This window comes from Tenebrio molitor, chromosome 1 (assembly GCF_963966145.1).
Source record: "Tenebrio molitor chromosome 1, icTenMoli1.1, whole genome shotgun sequence".
Taxonomy (NCBI): Eukaryota; Metazoa; Arthropoda; class Insecta; order Coleoptera; family Tenebrionidae; genus Tenebrio; species Tenebrio molitor.
This window is the reverse complement of record NC_091046.1, coordinates 26,370,877-26,389,893: the sequence shown is the minus strand read 5'-3', so window position 1 is coordinate 26,389,893 and position 19,017 is coordinate 26,370,877.

The following is a 19,017-nucleotide window of genomic DNA, read 5'->3' as shown; positions in this document are numbered from 1 at the left end:
CTATGGATCATGAAAACCATATAAAATTAAAAACATCGCATCCTTATTATAATTAGGTACGAGGACCACAAATATCACCAATCGTGATATTTGTTACTTCGTTGTTTATACAGGGTGCGTCCTAAAAAACGCCGCAAGCCATATCTCCGATATTTATGGCTCGATAAATAACGGATAATAAAACGGATGATATGTACAACAAAAACTGGAATAAATCATTTTAAAAAGACTATAGGCACGATGTAGATTTTTTTTTTTAAGTTATTCAAGGTCAGATGATAGTCAACTTTGTTTTTTTAAATAGCTTGGTATATTTTTTATTCTGATTTTGAAAGAGATTATTTTTCTGAATCCAACGATATGCCACATGTTAGAATAAATAAAATAGCATTATAAATTTTTTGTTCGAAAAAAATCAAGTATACTATGGAAAACAATCCTAAACGCAATATTTATTACACGTTCTCATATTATTTTTTTTTAATCTACAGAAAGTATTGTTACTGCGTTTAGGATTGTTTTCCACACTATAATTGATTTTTTTCGAAGAAAAAATTTCCAATAATGCTAATTTATTTATTTATTTTCGCGGTTACTGTTAAATGCATTCTAACATGTGGCATATCGTTGGATTGAGAAAAATAATCTCTTTCAAAATCGGAATAAAAAAATATAGTAAGCTATTTGAAAAAACACAGTTCATTCATCTGACCTTGAATGACTTTTTGAAAAAAAATTAGTCTATATTGTGCTTATAGTGTTTTTAAATTAATTTATGACAGTTTTTGTTTTACTTAAACCGAGCCATAAATAACAGAGATATGGCTTGCGGCGTTTTTTAGGACGCACCCTGTATACTCCTACGAAAGAGAAAATCAATTCTGATTTAAAATATTGCATAATTAAAAGGGACGATAGATTCTGGCATGAAATTGATAAATTGGAAATGGAAAATCACTTAGAAACATTTTATTTTGGGACTTTCTTCCAGAATTAGTGGATCCTAGACATCAAAGAGCCAAATACTAAAAAAATAGTTATAATTTTGCATTGTTAATATTTTAAAATTAACTCAATTCGAATTTTTATTCATTTAGATAAGGCGTTAAAAATCTATTTTTTTATTTTTATTAAAATAATAAAAAGAAATTAATTAATGAAAGTTGATAAGTTGGTTATCTGAAAAAATTGTAGTAAGTAATAACACTATGTCGATGTCGATATTCTCTACCTTGTTTACCTGGAATATTTTTGGGAAACATTTGGAAGGGTCGTTTCACTTATTATACCTGCATCTTTCATATTGTAGGTAAAAAAAAAACGTTTACCAATTGTTGGTGAAGTTTTGCATTTTGTCCTGTGCACTAAGAAGTTACTTGAATATTTACAAGAAAAATATTAATAATCTTCCAGGATTTTAATAGGGCCCATTATGGTATGAATCCAGATATTGCCAGTAATCGGCTGGCTTAGAAACCACTGGAGATTATATTCTGAATCAATTCCAATTTTAACAATGGGGCAACGCAATAATGACGAGTGAGAGAGGCTAAGAAATAATAGGTTTTTTGTTCGACACTGTCAGAATTTGAGAATTTTCTCCTATGTGAACGGATTTTGATAAATGTCACAACTTGTCAAAACGAAACGTCAAGCTAATTTTAAAGGTTTTAAGCGATTTGGAGCCTTTAAGGGGCTCGTCGAACAAAAAAACGTTGTATTCAACTCGTTCATGGGCTATTTTGAAACGCGAGTGAAACCCGTCAAATAAACTACTATAACCGCTAGTAACTTTGGAAGAATAATAAATATGAAAATTACCACGGACACTGCAAATACGATAAAAGATATTTTATGTCGCCTCGAAAAATCAAAATTTAAAAAATTACATGAATCAGCTTATATACTACCCCCATCCCTGATATTTCACCATCGTGGCCACGTACACAAAAATGTTGCCAGGCCAGGGATATGACCATTTATGGTCATAGCAACTATTACACCACCGTGTTTTCCACCACTTGGGCCGGAAGGGGTGAGGGTGTTTTCGCATCATTTTCCACGTCGACGTCGACTTTCTTACAGTGACAAAACTTAAGATGAGTAAACAAGGCGGTGTTTTTGTTTTTATCAAGGGTGTAAGAATAAGTTTTATTCAAATAAAGAAAAGGTGAAGTTTTTTAGGTTTCCCAAAGATCCAGAAAGGCATGTATAGTTTAATTACAAAAAACCGTTAATTTTTAAATATTGGTACGTTAGGTGCAAACGCTGGATCGAAGCATGTGGAAAAACAGAACTGTTGTCTGTTAACACGGATATTTCAAACTTTTATTTGAAATACCGAATATGCAGCAAACACTTTGATGACCATATGTACATTAATATTTTTTAAAAAAACAGGTTGTTGTTGTCCGCAGTGCCGATTACATATTCAAATCCTAGTGAAGAGGAGGCTTCTTGTTCATGTATGTAATTTGGTGATTTAAAAATGTTTGAGGGTCGATTTCACCAACATCAGTTAACTTTAATCATCGAATAAGTTAATAACAGCAACTGTTACTGCTATAGCAACGATTGTTTTTAACTGTCGAATAACAATCATATAACAAATAACAAATTTTACCCAATTTATTTTCTATATAAGTACCTACGTTAAAAGATACAGAATTTAAAAAAATGTTTTTTAAAAATCAATACTGTGCATTGTATGAATTTTGTGCGTTATTTAATCATAACACTGTATGATTACAACATGACCATGAGTATGTATTTGTAAAGTTATCGAAAATGAAACACATTTTTGACGGACACGAGATTGTGTTGCCTAGTAAAAGTTTCCGACAAAGTGTCGAATTGTAGATAATTTTAGAAAAATACGAATGTAATTCGAATGATTATTGCCCGAATAAACTCTAAAACAATATTGATATTAAATTCTTCGGATTCTTTGGCATATTATCGTCTAAAGCTTCATCGATATTAAAAAAAAAATTGTAAAGCGTTGTCATGATACGAGAACAGGCATACTTACAGCGGTAAGTACCTCTCTTCCGGTTTTGTTATCAACAAGTATTGATTTCATTGGAGAACGTGATCAAAATGACGTGACTCAATTGGTCTATTTGAAATGAAGGTAATAATCTGTGGAATAACTTTAACTGATGTTGGTGAATGGACCCTTAGTTACTTAGTACATAGGGAAACATTCAACAAGTTCAACAATGACGATATTGTTTTTTTTTGTTAGTTGCTAAAATACCACCATCAACTCCAAGTGTGGTGAATGCAACTAAGAAAAAACGTATTGATACACATTTGGTTGTGGGTGAAAGTTCACCCAAAAGAATTAAAATTCTGCAGGATATAGTTATACAGCCACAGCCACAGGTATTTAACCGCAAAGTTACATAAACTTAAATTACAGATGATTTATATTCACAGCCGTCAACGTCTAAAACAGTAGAAGTAGCTGAAAGTCAGACACCACTGTTTCTTTCTGCCAACACTCCTCGAAAAGAGAAGTTGCAAAATAAACAGAAGGATTTAAGAAAGGAAAATCTACATTTAAAGCAAGAAATTGCAGAATTGCTCAAACCAGGGGAGGCGCCTTCACAAAAATATTTTGAATTCCTTTGTGATCAATTTTTAACTGAAGACTTTGCAAAACTTGTCAAAGTTCAATTACATCAAATGAATCGAAGTGCACAAGGCCGAAGATACTCCGATGAATTTAAACAATATTGTTTAACATTATATTTTCATGGCCCTAGATGTTATAGGCAAGTAATGAAAACTTTATGTTTACCTTCTTCACGGGCATTAAGGAGGTTCACAGAGAAGGTAAAAATAAGGGCAGGATATAATAAGCAACTATTCCAGCTGTTAAAGCTGAAAGCGGACAAGATGCTTCCAGAAACCAAAAAATGTGTCATTTGTATAGATGAGGTATCTATTAAACACAACCTCTTTTATCACTGGGGATTAGATGAAATTATTGGTGCGGAAGATGACGGTACAACAAAATCATCTTCTCCAGCTTCCCATGCAGCAACCATCATGATAAGGGGGATCACATCAAACTGGAAACAACCATGTGGGTATATTCTGGGTGCTACAACATGTAAAGCACAGAAAGTACGAGGGATCTTAAACAAATTTGTTTATGAATTAACAAATGTGGGGTTTGACATTAAGTGCCTTGTTACTGACATGGGAGCGAATTTTACTGAATTGTCAAAATTGTTGGAAGTAACGGAAGACAATTCAGAAGTATCTATTGGAGGAAAGGAATTACTATTTTATTTTGATCCATCACACCTCATTAAAGCTACCCGAAACAATTTGATGAAAAATGAAATTTACTGGGGTGATAACAGTACTTCATGGAAGTATATTGAAGACTGTGATAAACAACAAAAAAATCGTTTAGCACCGAAATTAACAGAACATCACATACACCCTAATAATTTTGAAAAGATGAGAGTAAAATATGCTGTTCATGTAATAAGTGCAACTGTAGCATCTGCCCTTGAAACCTATATTCATTTAAACGCTTTGCCTGAAACTGCTTCTTCCACAGTAGAGTTTATATCAAGGTTTGATAAACTTTTTGATATTTCACTTTTTGATAATTCAAGTTCGGTGAGCAGCACTAAATGGTATAATAAAGCATTCAAAGGAGAAGAAGAGCAGATACATTTTTTGCAAGATATGCTGTTGTTCCTCAATAATTTGCAACTTAGGAGAGCAAATAAAAAGACAGTCAATAATTATGTAAAATTTATAAAATGTTGGAAGATATCAATAAACTCACTGATGCAACTGTGGAATAATCTGAAACAGGAAGGTTTTAAATTTTTATATACAAGAAGAATAAGCCAAGACTGCCTAGAAAATTTCTTTGGCAGTATATGTCAACAAAATGGAAATTCTATTAACCCTACTGCCGTTCAATTTCGAAGATCTTTCAGAAAACTGTTTTTATTAACTTATATTCACACTAAACATATGAATTGTTGTGACGATTTTGCGGTGATGTTGACAAGTTTGTCTGATTTTAATGACAGTAAGCCTCGCGCTTTAATCATTAGTGAGACAAATAGTCAAGCATTTCAGGTGTCCAACTGTGATTACCATGAAAAACCACTTCCTGAACAAAACGCATTTAAGTACGTTTGTGGATATTTGATCCATAAATGCCTTAAAATACATACGTGCAACATATGTGAGAAGTTCGCCAAAGAAAATGATAATTTGGATAACTCAAATTTATTTTTACATTATAAAGCATACACACGCGAATCATTTTTATTCGGGGGCCTTAAATTATATATACAGTCTAGAGCAAACTTTTTTTTTGCAAACTTTGAACAGCATTTAAATAATCAACCTGGTAATCATATCTATACATTGTTTAAAGCGATTCGGGGATTTCAACACCCATGTGATCATTTTCCGCTGGATTATTTACTCAAGTTGTATGTTAGATTGAGAATTTATTATGTTGTAAAAAATACAAACCTTAGTTTTAAAACATGTAGTAAACATAATAGGAAACTTTCCATATTACTACACTTATAAGTTAATAATAGTATATTAAAGCTTATTCTTCTTGTATATAAAAATTTAAAAGAACGAATTTTATAAGGGTTGATTTGGCGCACGAGTCCCAAGTGTAGAAAACGAGCCGTAGGGGATTTTTCTATGGGACGATTGCGTCAATGCCCTTATAAAACGAGTTTTTTATGTTATTTTCTTAGAATTTGCACCCTTGTTTTAATTTTTAAATAAAAAAATTAAATATTCAAATTCTAGGGATATTGTATTAACTGGTAATTAAAGGTAACGGATGCAACTACATTTGCAACAGATGTTAAAAAGTAGAGATTGAACATTAATATTGGAAGTTTTTTGGTGTAAATGACAATAATACACTGAAATATTGATAATTTTTTTTTTAGAAATCTATTAAACCACGACTGCTTTAGTACTAGATAGCCATAAACGACTCCAAATTGAATACAATAATAGACCTATTAGAGACGCAAATTCTAAAAACATAAAAAATTCTACATAGTTGACTTTTATTGCACGCTTGTTGCCCTTACAGATAAATCTTTTAATCCAACGCCTCTGAATTACCTCTATAATCATGCTAACTAAATGAATAAAGTGGTTCATATAGATATATGTAGATATTTCAGTAAATGGTTTTTATGTGTATGTATGATGGATATTATAGATTATTTTGATTAAAAAAAAATTTTTTTAAACCTGTCTTAACACTCCGACGCGACGTTGTTAATAAACCTGTGGAATTTCTTTTCCATTCTTTAATTTTAAATCTGCGACAATTGCAACACTGTATCGCTGACATATTGTTCAATATGGCAACAGCAGCAGTAACCCATTTAAAGGGCCACGCTAGTGAAGGTCATTGACGGCGAATGCAATTCATCAAAGGTTCCGACAAGAGTGTCCGATCTGGTATAAGCAATCTGTGACGGTACAACGAAGAAAACCGCGACAGAAATACAACATCGGTGAATCTGATGAAAACATTAATAAACGCGAAGCTTTTGTAGGTACAGTTAAGAAAGAAAACAAAAACAAGAAAATCTGGTTGTTCATCGCCGGTGCAAAAAGCCACGTAACCGAGAATATGGTTAAACAGCATTTCCTCGAAACTAAAAAGCGATAGCTCAGAATGTAACGTTAAAGAACTACAAGCATTCTATCAAAAATCTGACAATAAATGTTTTCTCATTGGTGTACAACCCGCATATAAAGAAGCTGTCTATGACAAAAAATTTTGGCCAAGAGGGATACGCTATAGCAGATTCGATTTTAGGAAAGGCGAACATTTTTTAGACATCAAGGTCAACTCTTCGCCTCAAAGGGCAGAAAATACCCAAACAAGACAAAATGCCGAATAAATTTTGAAATAATTGAAAAGCGTGAGATAGATATAATGTCATTAACAGAAACTAACCTCAACGAAGATACTCCCAACGAAAATATATCAATTGAGAACTACAATATTATACGTGTTGACAGAGATTTAAACTTCTCAAACAAAATAAAAGGTTTTGGAAAGAACAGCGGAAATCAGCACAACAAATACGATCGAAAATCGGATCCGAACACGACACCTATAAATCTTCTCTACAGTAACATCCAGTGTCTAAGGAATAAACTCCAACTACTAGAAGCATTAATTGAAAATACCAAAATAAACTTTATTTGCATCAGTGAACATTGGCTCTCACCAAGTGAATGCTGTGAATGTGATAATATACATATAAACAATTACAAAACGGCTTCCTTCTTTGCTAGAAGCAACTACCAGCATGGTGGTGTGCTTCAACTAATTGAAAACAATAGTCCTTACGACGAGATCAACTGGATTTGCAACCTCTCTGAAGAACTAACATGTGAATTGACTCTACCACTCTCCATTAGGAGATTTCAACAAATTTGCAGACATCCTTGAAAGTCTTCTGTCTAAACTAGTTAATAAAAAATATCAAATTATAATTATAGGAGATTTCAACGTCCATTTTAACAACTTGCGTAACAACGAAAAAACTGTGCTAAATCCTTTAACTTGTATCCATGTGTAAATTTTCCAACAAGATACGAAAATACTATAGATAACATGTTCACTAACTTTAAGAAGGAACAACTAAACATTAAGCCATTGAATTTGGGTATCACTGATCACTCTGGCATCTATGAAGAAATCAAGCTACCTAATATCAGTAATAACAAAATTGTAACTAAGATTATTAGACCTCACACAGAAACAGGAAAGCTCTTATTTTTCAACTCATGCAAAAAGTAGACTGGGGATTTATACACACAGACATAGATGTCTCTAACAAAGTACTCATGCTTATCAATAACTTAACTTATAATCTGCATATGTGCTTCCCCTGTAAAGAAATTCGCCATAATGAACACGGCGGTAATAAGATGCCGTGGTTCATTTCTGAATTAGGAAGGATGAGACAAACTCTCTTTCTCCTATCTGATAATTCTAAACTCCACAAAAATGAATTAAATAAACATTTACTTCATGAATTTAGAAACAAATATAACCTAGCTATCAAACGGGCAAAAACTGTAGCCACTAGTAAATTCCTAAAAGAGAATAGCAATCCTTCCTCCATATGGAGAGTAATAAATCAATTCAGAAATACCAACAATCGCAATGAGATTAGGTACATGACTAGTACCCGGCTTTCCTATATTTCATACTTACACGAAACCGAATTTTTAACGAAAGTAATTAGCTACATACAACTTGTCAACTATGATTGACAGTGGCTAAAAATAAGGTTAACGGTCCTAAAGCATGCTTTACAATTTAATGTCACTCAAGTGACATTGACTAGAGCGTAAGGTTGCCAGACGTACCGATTAATCGGGATTATCCTGATTGTGGGACTGAAGTCCCGTGCCCGAACTTATGTCGCGGGGACGTCTATTTGTCCCGATTTTTCACTTTCAGCGTACTCAAGTAGTTTGTAGTGTTATTTTGAACTACTTTTGATACAAATAATGCGCATTGTGCAGTGCGCACCTCTTAAAGCAAAGCAAAGTGATTTTTATCCAGTTTATGTTGGAGCTACTGGAAATTAACTAGAAAAAGTGCCAGAATTGTGAGAGTTTTAGATAACAACAGATAACAACCACTGCATTTTGTTCTTGCAAGAATCCAAGGTAACGTGAATTAAAGATATTCAATGTACAAGTATTCAATGTTTATGTCATTTATGCATTGTTCGGATTTGCAGCTGTTCGTAAGAATAAAAATTTAACGCTTCTGTGTGAAGCTGTGGAGAAACGGGAAAACGTTCCTGCAAATATTTGGAAAGATTTTCCATCAAATATTCATTCATTACTAAAGGAAGAACAAATTATGAAGCATTCTGCAAACATTGTAAAACTTACATTAGTATTAGTCATGGAGGAGTATCTGATATTAAATGTCACATCATGAAGACAAAACATCAACAAAAAGTAAATGCATCCGCTTCATCCAAAAAAGTATCATCATTTTTTGTCAAGGAAAGTAGCTCTAAGTTAATCGCCACTGAAATATGTTTAGCCTATCATGTTGTGAAACATCACCAATCGTTCAATTCATCAAACTGTAATAATACACTTTTTCCAAAATTGTTTGCTGATTCAGATGTGGCTTTAAAACTTTCATCTGGAAAAACAAAGTCGACAAAACTAATTACACATGTCTTAGCTCCACATTCAGTGAAAATCATCAAAGAAGAATTAAAGGCAGCATCCTATTTTAGCATAAGCACAGATGCTAGTAACCATAAAGCAGAAAAAATATTTCCCCTGGTTATTCAGTATTTTACAAGAAAAGGTACTCAAATAAGGCTACTAAAATTAAGCAGCTTAAAAAGTGAAACGTCTGATGCCATTTCAAGTTTTTGCATTGAAGCTTTAAGACAACATCAGCTTGATTTTAGTAAATGTATAGCATTTGGAGGTGATAATGCAAACGTGAATTTTGGTGGCCTAGGAAGGTTGGGTAAAAATAATACTTTCACAAAACTAAAAGCACATCTCGGAAATGATATTGAAGGTATTGGATGTCCAGCGCATATACTGCATAATACAATTCAAACTGTCGCAGATCAGTTACCCTGTGATGTTGAACAAATTGTGATGAAGATTTTTGGCCATTTTTCAATATATACCGTTAGAATAGAGAGCTTGAAAATTTTTTTTGAATTTCTTGATGTCGAATATCACAAGCTATTGTCACATTCAAAAACTCGATGGCTTTCTCTTTTTTCGTCAGTAGAGAGAATTTTAAAATTATTTGAACCATTAAAATTATTTTTTCTCTCTACAGAAAAAGTTCTAAAAACAATATTAGATTTTTTCAATAATCCTTTGAGTGAATCTTATTTTTGGTTTATACATAGCCAAATTAGTTCCTTTCACAGTCAAATATTAAAAATTGAGGGACGATCGAAATCAGTAATTGAAGTGCATGAGATTTTACTTGTCACTTTGGCCATGTCGAAGGCACAAGCGGAATCTAATTTTATTCCTCTCGAAGTTAAAGCTCTTTTTCGGAAACTATTGAATGAAGGAACTATTACTCAATATGACATAAACACATTTATGACAGATATAAGTTTATTTTACGAAACTTTAATTAGTTATCTAACAAAGTGGATCAAACCTATGGATATATTTACCTCCTTTCATTGGATGACTTTAAAAACTGCGCCAGTATGGGACGATGTTGAGGACACATATAATTATTTGAAATCAAAAAATGTTATATTAAATAGTACTTTTTTGTTCAACCAAATTGCTGTTGTGCAAGATATTGTAAAACAACAGCTTTCTGGAGAAGATTCGCGTAGAACTTGGAACGATAAACTACTTAATGAAAAGTGGATTTTCCTCTTTGAAAATATGGAAACTGATGTACCAGAGCAATTTGCTGACATCTATAAAATCTGTGAATATATATTTTCTGTACCGGGACACAATGGAAATGTGGAGAGAATTTTTTCGTTAATGGAGATACAATGGACAGATGAAGGAAATCGTTTAGTACCTGAAACAATTGAAGGTATTTTGCAATGCATCGTAAATTTTAAATTTAATCACTACAGTGAAATGTTTGATTATGCAATTAATTGTCCAGACTTATTGAAAGAAATAAAGTAGTAAAAAATACACGAAATAGTCATTTTATATTTTTTTGCAATATGTATTAACGACTTTACCAAATATGAGATTTAATATTATATTGTTGAAACTCTTTATTATTGTTAGGATTAGATCACGACCTGCTGTATTACGAGTATAACCGGCCTGTTCAAAATTGTAATTTGAGTGATCCCCGCAGAGCGCTAGTGTACGGGCGCTTTTTGGGTTTATTTATTCATCTTAAGTTTTTGTCACCGAGAGTTTTTCTCGTTCAAATGACATTCGAATTTAAAATCAAAAATTCACTTGTATTCAATATTCTTTTAGAAAGAAAATATTAACTTACTGTACTCAATCTTAACTCTAAAATCATGTTTAAACACATTTTTCCGCATTTTTATTCTTTAGAAGCGCCCGTACTGTGGCGCCCTCATCGGCGAAAATTGGCTCTTTCTCGGAAACATTTTCACAATGCTTTTTTAATTAAATGAACAGGCCGGTTACTATACAGCAGGTCGTGGATTAGGTAATAGTAACGACTGTTTTGGAGTTTTTTTAATGATTTTATTTTTGTTTTTTTTTTAATATTTTAAATATACAAAGTGTCTATAAAAGAACATATATCAAGAGTCCTGTGGAATTGTGCGGCTCTATATTTTTTTTGGCCGAACTACGTCGAGTCGTTGAAGCTGACAAATTAGATGTCAAATGACAAATGTCAAATTATTAATAATTAAATCTTAGCGTCAGTTTGTGAGTTCGGCGTCTTAGTTGTTTTGTTTGTGATTTTACTCAACAGTCTTTATCAAGAGTAAAACGTTTTTCCGCATAAGTGTGTAGTGTGAATACCAAAAACAAGGAAGCAAGTAGCGAAGGTAAGCCATTTATTTTCGTATGTTTACAGTAAGTAATAAGCGATCTTTTTAGTAAACCGCAATGGTTTTATCGCTAGAGCAAAACACCTTCATTGCGATGTCGTATTACAGAAATGGTACCCTGCAGAATAGAGAGTGGGTTTATTCTATAGACGCTTGCAAGGAACCACTTTTCGCAAAATTTCCAAATGACAACATCGTGGAAGCAAATTAATTCCACACATTAGAAGGATTGTGGATTGTGTGTGTGTGTAGAAGATTTGTGGCAACTGTTGAAAAAGGTAAAAGTGTAGGAAGAGCGCCAGTGAATGAAGAAATTGTTGAAGATTTACTCCAACGAATGGAACAAAGCTTAAAAAAATCCCTCAGGAAGTTATCACTTCAGGCTGATGTACCGTTAGAAAAACCTGAACTTCTATTCACACAAAATCACAACACTTCAAGAACTTCGACCAGGTGATTCTGAGAGGCGCTTAGAATACTGCAATTGGTTTTTGAACAATTTGAATGATCACAGGTTCCTAATAATGAATTTGAATTAAACAATTTAATTTTTTAACGTTGATTGCAGATTATTATTAGACATCTTTTTTTTTTGACGAAGCACAAAACTATAGAATATGGAGTTCTGAAAATACACATGCATTTGTAGAAACCCAATTGCATCCTCTAAAGGTTGAAGTATGGATTGCTGCCTCACGAAGGCGTTTAATTGCTTTTATTGTAAAAATCAAAGAACCTGTCATTAATGAAGTTACATAACCTCTGTTTTTCTATTTGGTACCACAATATGCTACAAAGCGTCAAAAATCCAAATATATTCGAGTTCCACAGGACTCTTGATATATGTTCTTTTATAGACACTCTGTATATTCGTACTTATAACAGTAGGTAACATATGTTTTAAACCACCCTCCTCCTCTCACTGTTTTATTGCTGTTCCGATTTCAGTCAATGCAGATCTGGCAACCCTACTAGAGTGGTATATAATAAATTTATATTTAGAACAAGCTATGGAAATTCAATTGTTTGGAACATTTTTCCAGCGTAGAAAATATTTTTAATTTTTGTAGTGCATTCTCCCTATTCCCGCTCCACGGAATATGACAATATGAAATTGGGGAAAAGCTTACTATGTAACCTGTGTAACTCCGGAGAATAATTGGTTACTTACAAAAATTACTTTACACTGTTAACAGAATTAGAATGTCGCCTACCCCTACTCTAAATATATATTTATTTGAAGGCCCGATAGTTTTCAATGTAGGTAGGTAAACATTGACGACCAAAGTATTTTGTCTCCAATTGTACCGCTGCGGTCGAACATAGCATCAAATTAACTGATGAAACTCCTATAAAGCAAAGGGATTATCCTGTTTCGCCAAAAATTTAGGAAGCTATAAATGCGGAATTGGATAAAATGCTTGCAAAACGATATCGTAGAACCCTCGGAAAGCGCCTGGTCATCTCCTGTAATTATGATCCGTAATAAAGATGATAACTATAGAATTTGTGTCGATCACCACAAATTGAATAAGGTAACCGCTAAAGACGCGTGCCCTTTGCCTCGGATTAATAGTATTTTAGACAACCTCAGAAACGCAAAATATTTGAATTTTCTAGATATTCGATCAGCTTACTGGCAAATTCCAATCGCATGAACTAGTCGACCTTATACAGCTTTCGCGATAGCTGGTCGCGGACTTTTCCAGTTTTGCCGATTATCATTCGGGCTCACAAACGCGCCCACGATATTTCAACGTTTAATTGACAACGTCATCGGTCATGATCTCGAACCTTTGGTCTTTGTATATTTAGATGATCTTATTATCGTAACTTACTTTCCAAAAGCATATCGAAATACTCCGAAAGATCTTGGAGAGATTGTCCAAAGCTAATTTGGCTCTAAATCGCGAGAAATGTCAATTTTGTCGACCTAGTTTGAATTATGTACATTGGTTATGTTGTGGGCGAAAAAGGTTTGTACGTAGATACCGAGAAGGTATCGGCAATAATGAACGTCCCTAGTCCTTAAAACGTGAAACAAGTACGTCGTTTCCTTGGCATGGCGTCGTGATATCGGCGATTTATACCGAGTTTTGCAAATTTGGCTACACCATTGACTGGCTTGCTGCGGAAAAGCCAGAAATTTCTATGGTCACCTGAAAGTGAAGATGCTTTTATCAAAATCAAATAGGCATTAGTAGCCGCACCAGTACTGTGCAGGCCAACTTTTGACTTGCCGTTTACTATACAAACAGATGCAAGCGCATTCGGGATAGGAGCTGTTCTTACGCAGTCATATCCGGACGGAGAACACGTTATTAGTTATGCCAGTCGCCTCAAGAACGCAACCCAAAGGGAGTGCTTTGCCGTTATTTGGGCTATTGAAAAATTTAGGGGTTACGTCGAGGGCTATCATTATTTTTACGGTGATAACGGGCCATCATTCGTTGATCTGGCTCCAAAATTTACAACATCCGACTGGGAAATTATGTCGATGGACATTAAGACTACAGGCCTTTGATTAAGAGGTGGTATAAAAATCTCCTGATAGGACAAAACGAAATAGGAAAATGGACATGAGATGCGAACTATGTGATCCGGTGTACATTTAAATTACCCCAATTAAATTGAACCCGACGCGCTGCCCTGGAAACCTTCAGTCAAAGCCTGGTCTACTCCGGTGATTGAAAATAAAAGGGAAAGGGACTTATTGGGTACGTCTCTTCACGTGTCAGCTGGCCTAGTTTGGTCAGTGTCCCGTTTACGGGTGACATGCCGGTTTGTGCACTTATGCCGGACCACAGCTAATTGAGTGCGATGGACACTGGCGGTGGCTTCCCAGACGGTGAAGGCCCCCCAAGTAATGAATAATTAATGAAGCTTTTGAAATTACAGTTTCCGTTTTCCACCATTATTTTAAATGTTTAAATTTAGACTTTTGTTAGGACCAGACCGAATGTAATTAAAAGGGCTATCAGAATCAAGAAAAAAATAGGGAGTTTCCATTTAATAAAACTCTCGATGACATCATAACTCGAAAACAAATGACTGCTTGGAATTTTGTTTGGTACTAAAACATGTATTTTTATAAACTAAAATTGACCTGTCCAATGATTTTTTTGAAAAAAATTTTGTTTAATTTTTAAGGAATTTATTCCATACTTTTGCCGCTCACTGTATAAGCAAATTTTTGATTTTTTATTTTAATGTTTATGTATTCAGAAAAAATATACAGTGCAACTTAAAAAAACAAAGTTAGGTGCGGTCTGTCAAAAATTATAATGTTAAAAAAAAATCATAGCATGTCGGGCTAGAGTGTTTCTAAAACGATTTTGTTTGACGTAGCATTTGTTAAAGTCGGATAAGAAATAAGGAAGTTATAGCACCAAAGGTTTTTCATAATACACCCGGTATTTTTTTTTTAAAAGACAATGTTTGGGCTTTAAAATATGGTTGGCCACACAGAATTCTTCTGCGATTGCATTTTTTATAACGAAAACCCATTGATTTTAAAATTTTACGAAATGTAGAACGAGTTTTTGAAAATTCTAATTCTGTTCTGACACACGATAATAAATCATTTAATGTGAAAAACTGATTTTTCTCATGGAACGCATATACATATTTTCCGGGAAATTTCTTTTTTTTAAATGGTAGTAAAAATCATTAAAATTATCTTTCTTTTTTCTTCCACCTTTATTGGCATCCGTTAAAACCTCCCCGTTTTCAAACTTCTTTAAAATCTCGCGAACCCGTGTTTCACTGACCTGTAAATTATAACATTTCAAAATTTGTGTAGAAGCGTTAAAATATTATTTTTTCTATTTCCATCAACAGCACATTATGCACTGACAAGCAATGTGCAAACCGTTGCTTTAACGACGACGGTTCTTTAAACACGGCTTGCAACACGTTCGGGTGTTTCCGCTCTTTAATCACGGGCCGAACTCTCTTTAAACACGGTCGAAGCCGAAAGATGAATTTAAGGTGATCGAGTGTTGATTTGATATTTCAACCATTTTGTTTAATATTTGACAGCTTGCGAAAACGTGTGAAAATTTGTGAAGCAAGAGTAATAAACGCGAGGTGTAAAGTGTGTTCAGTTGAACAATTTGCAATTATAAGTGATGGAATCAGAAAATCGAGAAGAAAATAATGAAGATGAACTTATGGGCACACCACCAGAAATTAGACAACAAGCTATCACTGCTACGAATAATTTGTTACCGGAAAGATCTCGATTACAATATGAACGAGCTTATAATCTTTTCAATGCGTGGCGCAACGAAAATCGAATAAAGAATTTTTCCGAAAATGTCTTGCTCGCATACTTTCAAAAACTTTCAGCGACAATGAAGCCTTCCTCATTATGGTCCATCTATTCGATACTCCGTTCAACGTTTAACCTCAAAAATAATATCAACATTAGGAAATATCCAAAAGTATGTTCATTTTTAAAGAGGGCATCAGATGGTTACAAACCAAAGAAGTCCAAGACGCTGACACCACAACAAATACAAGAATTTCTAACTACTGCACCAGATGAAAAATATTTATTCACAAAAGTAAAGTAAGGTTAATTTACTATTCCAAATATTAATAGAATTTATCGTTTTCAGGCTGCTTTAATTTTTGGATCAATGGGTGCCTGTCGGCGGGAAGAACTAATGAAAATTGAAGTAAACCATATCGAAGATCTTGTAGTCCGCATTCCAGACACGAAAACTAAAATCGAACGACAGTTTGTCATTGGAGGAAACTTTTACAAAATCTGTAAGAAATACATACAACTCCGTCCATCAAACCTACCCAGTAATATGAACCGTTTTTTTTAAACTACCAACGGGGTAAATGTAGAAAGCAGCCCAGCGGAATAAATAAATTTGGAAATATTTCCCGAGAAATTGCTGAGTTCTTGAAATTTCCACAGCCTGCCAGTTATACAGGTCACTGTCTAAGAAGATCGTCAGCTACTATTTTAGTAGACTCCGGAGCTAATATAACAGCGTTGAAACACCATGGAGGATGGCGATCAACCACAGTAGCAGAGGGGTATACAGATCACTCGTTACAGAATAAAGTTCAAACTGCTGATAAAATTTTACACTCAATTGAAAACTCCAACAATAGTTTTAATGCAACTACAAGCCATATCAGTAATGACACTAGCAATAATTCTCATTCTGATATAGCTGAAACAGAAAATAGTGACAGTGTAAACATTAATTTTGATACTAGTAATAGTTGTGAAAATAATGTAGGAGTAATATCTAATACTAGTGAAAACAAAAACACGAAAACATCGATGGTTTCCTTCAGTAACTGTAAAAACTTTTCTAATGTAACTATTAATGTACATTTACCAAAAGAAGAAAGACGTAATTTTTGATATTCAATAAAATGAGTTAATTGTTTCCATTTTTATTATTGTGTTATGGTCGTAGAAAAAGTATAGTATGCAACTCGTTTATAAACTTATTCGTCACTCATTTTATTAAACACTTGCTCCGCTGCGCTTCGCACGTGCCTAATAAAATTCGTGACTAAAGTGACGTTTATAAAACTTGTTGCATAATATACTATTATTTTATTTTTTAGTAACACGATATTGTTTCTTTTCGTCATAGATACAGATTGTGAAAAACAACTTATATCTCCCTTGGGATTTGTCAAATTTTTTTGTCCTCCACATTGTTGGCAACAAACTCATGAGAACGAAACTATAGCAACCACATATTCACGCAATCTTCCCTGCTAAATATTTTTAATAAAATTTTAACTTTTAAGTAGAGAGACTAAAAAATAAAATATTGTATGCACCAGGGGAGATATTCATGTTTTTCCCCTCGGTTGACTTATAATTCCTCGGGCCAAAGGCCCTCGGATTATAACCACGTCAACCTTAGGGAAAAATCATGTTCATATCTCCCTTAATGCATAAATATCTATTTCACTTTATAATAATATAATTGCATGATAACTCCTAGGATACGAAATACGTAAACATGTCGATAACAACCGGGGAATAATAACAGGGCGTAATAAGAATAAGCGGGCGCAATGAATTCATAACGCCCTCATCAATTCATAATTGCAAAGATGGCAATTTTTTTTTAAAGAACACGTATAGTGAAAAATAAAATCTTGTATGTACCACGGCGTCACCGAATGATTACGCCCATCGAACGATATCCATCTCTCGGGCTAAAGCCCTCGAGCTGGATTCATCGTTTTCCGGGCGTAATCATCGTTGTAACGCCCTTGGTGCATAAATACCTATTATCACAAAAAATGTTGCGGTCAATTTATTAAGCTCTTTATTTAAAATTCCTGGAGTTAATTCTTTCCTTTCCAAACGATAATTAACAATACCCTGCTTCTCTCTGGCCGTTAACAGTATTCTTTTACGTTTCATATCTTCTTCTTGTTCAGCCATTTCGTGTAAGTAGCATTTTGAATGAAAGAAAGCGAACCAAAATGAAAAAGTCAAACATTTATTAAACTTTGAAATTTCAAATGTTTGTGTCAACCTTAAAGTAAAAATTACTAGTCTCAGAACTTGTGCGGCAACTTACTTTGACAGTACGGGAGTTTAATAAACGGATAGTATATCTGGGGAAAGGAGAATAGAGAACTCGATAGAAAAGGAGATTAAACCATGGAAAATGTTCAAGAAATATGCGAATGAAAACTTTGTGGCATTACTTGGTTGCCATCAGCGTTCTATAATTTTATGATTTCACACATTTTTCTCATGATTATATCTAGTTCTAGTTTACTTGTTATTGAACACTTTTTTGAAAAATTATATCCACTAACTTCCAAATACATAATTTCCAATCAACATTCACAAATAACTATTTCATGTTTTACTTTTAAGTTTCCTTATCAGCCTCCTCGTAAAATCTACTGACAACTGACTTCAATTAAAAGCTGTGTCACTTTGACAATAGTTTGACATGCACAAAATAATAATTTTTGCCGTGAAGGTCGCCATTCACCGAACCATTTTCACTTGTTCTAGGAACAATTCGATCAATGCTAAAACGGCTGATTGAAACGGCTGTATATAGCATGGCTATAGTTAATTTTAGTCGACCATGCTACGACATCAAAAGTTGAGCAGATATACAGGGTTATTCACGAGTAATAATGGGCCTTACAAACATTGAAACGTAACCAGTTATAGGTACATTTTGATCGCCTTCGTGGACCATTTATATTTATGTTTAAAAATTTAAAACATAGGAGAAGTTGGTTTTAGATTTTTTTTTTTTAATTTGACATGAAGTTTTAGGTTATTTTCATTTAAACACTAATACATTTTATGTTTGATAGATGTCAAGTAACGACAACTGGAAATTGTCAGATAGGGGCGTATTCTGTAATCTTTAAGGGGCGTTAAAATTTTAGCGTCGTTTAAAATTTAAAATTTCAA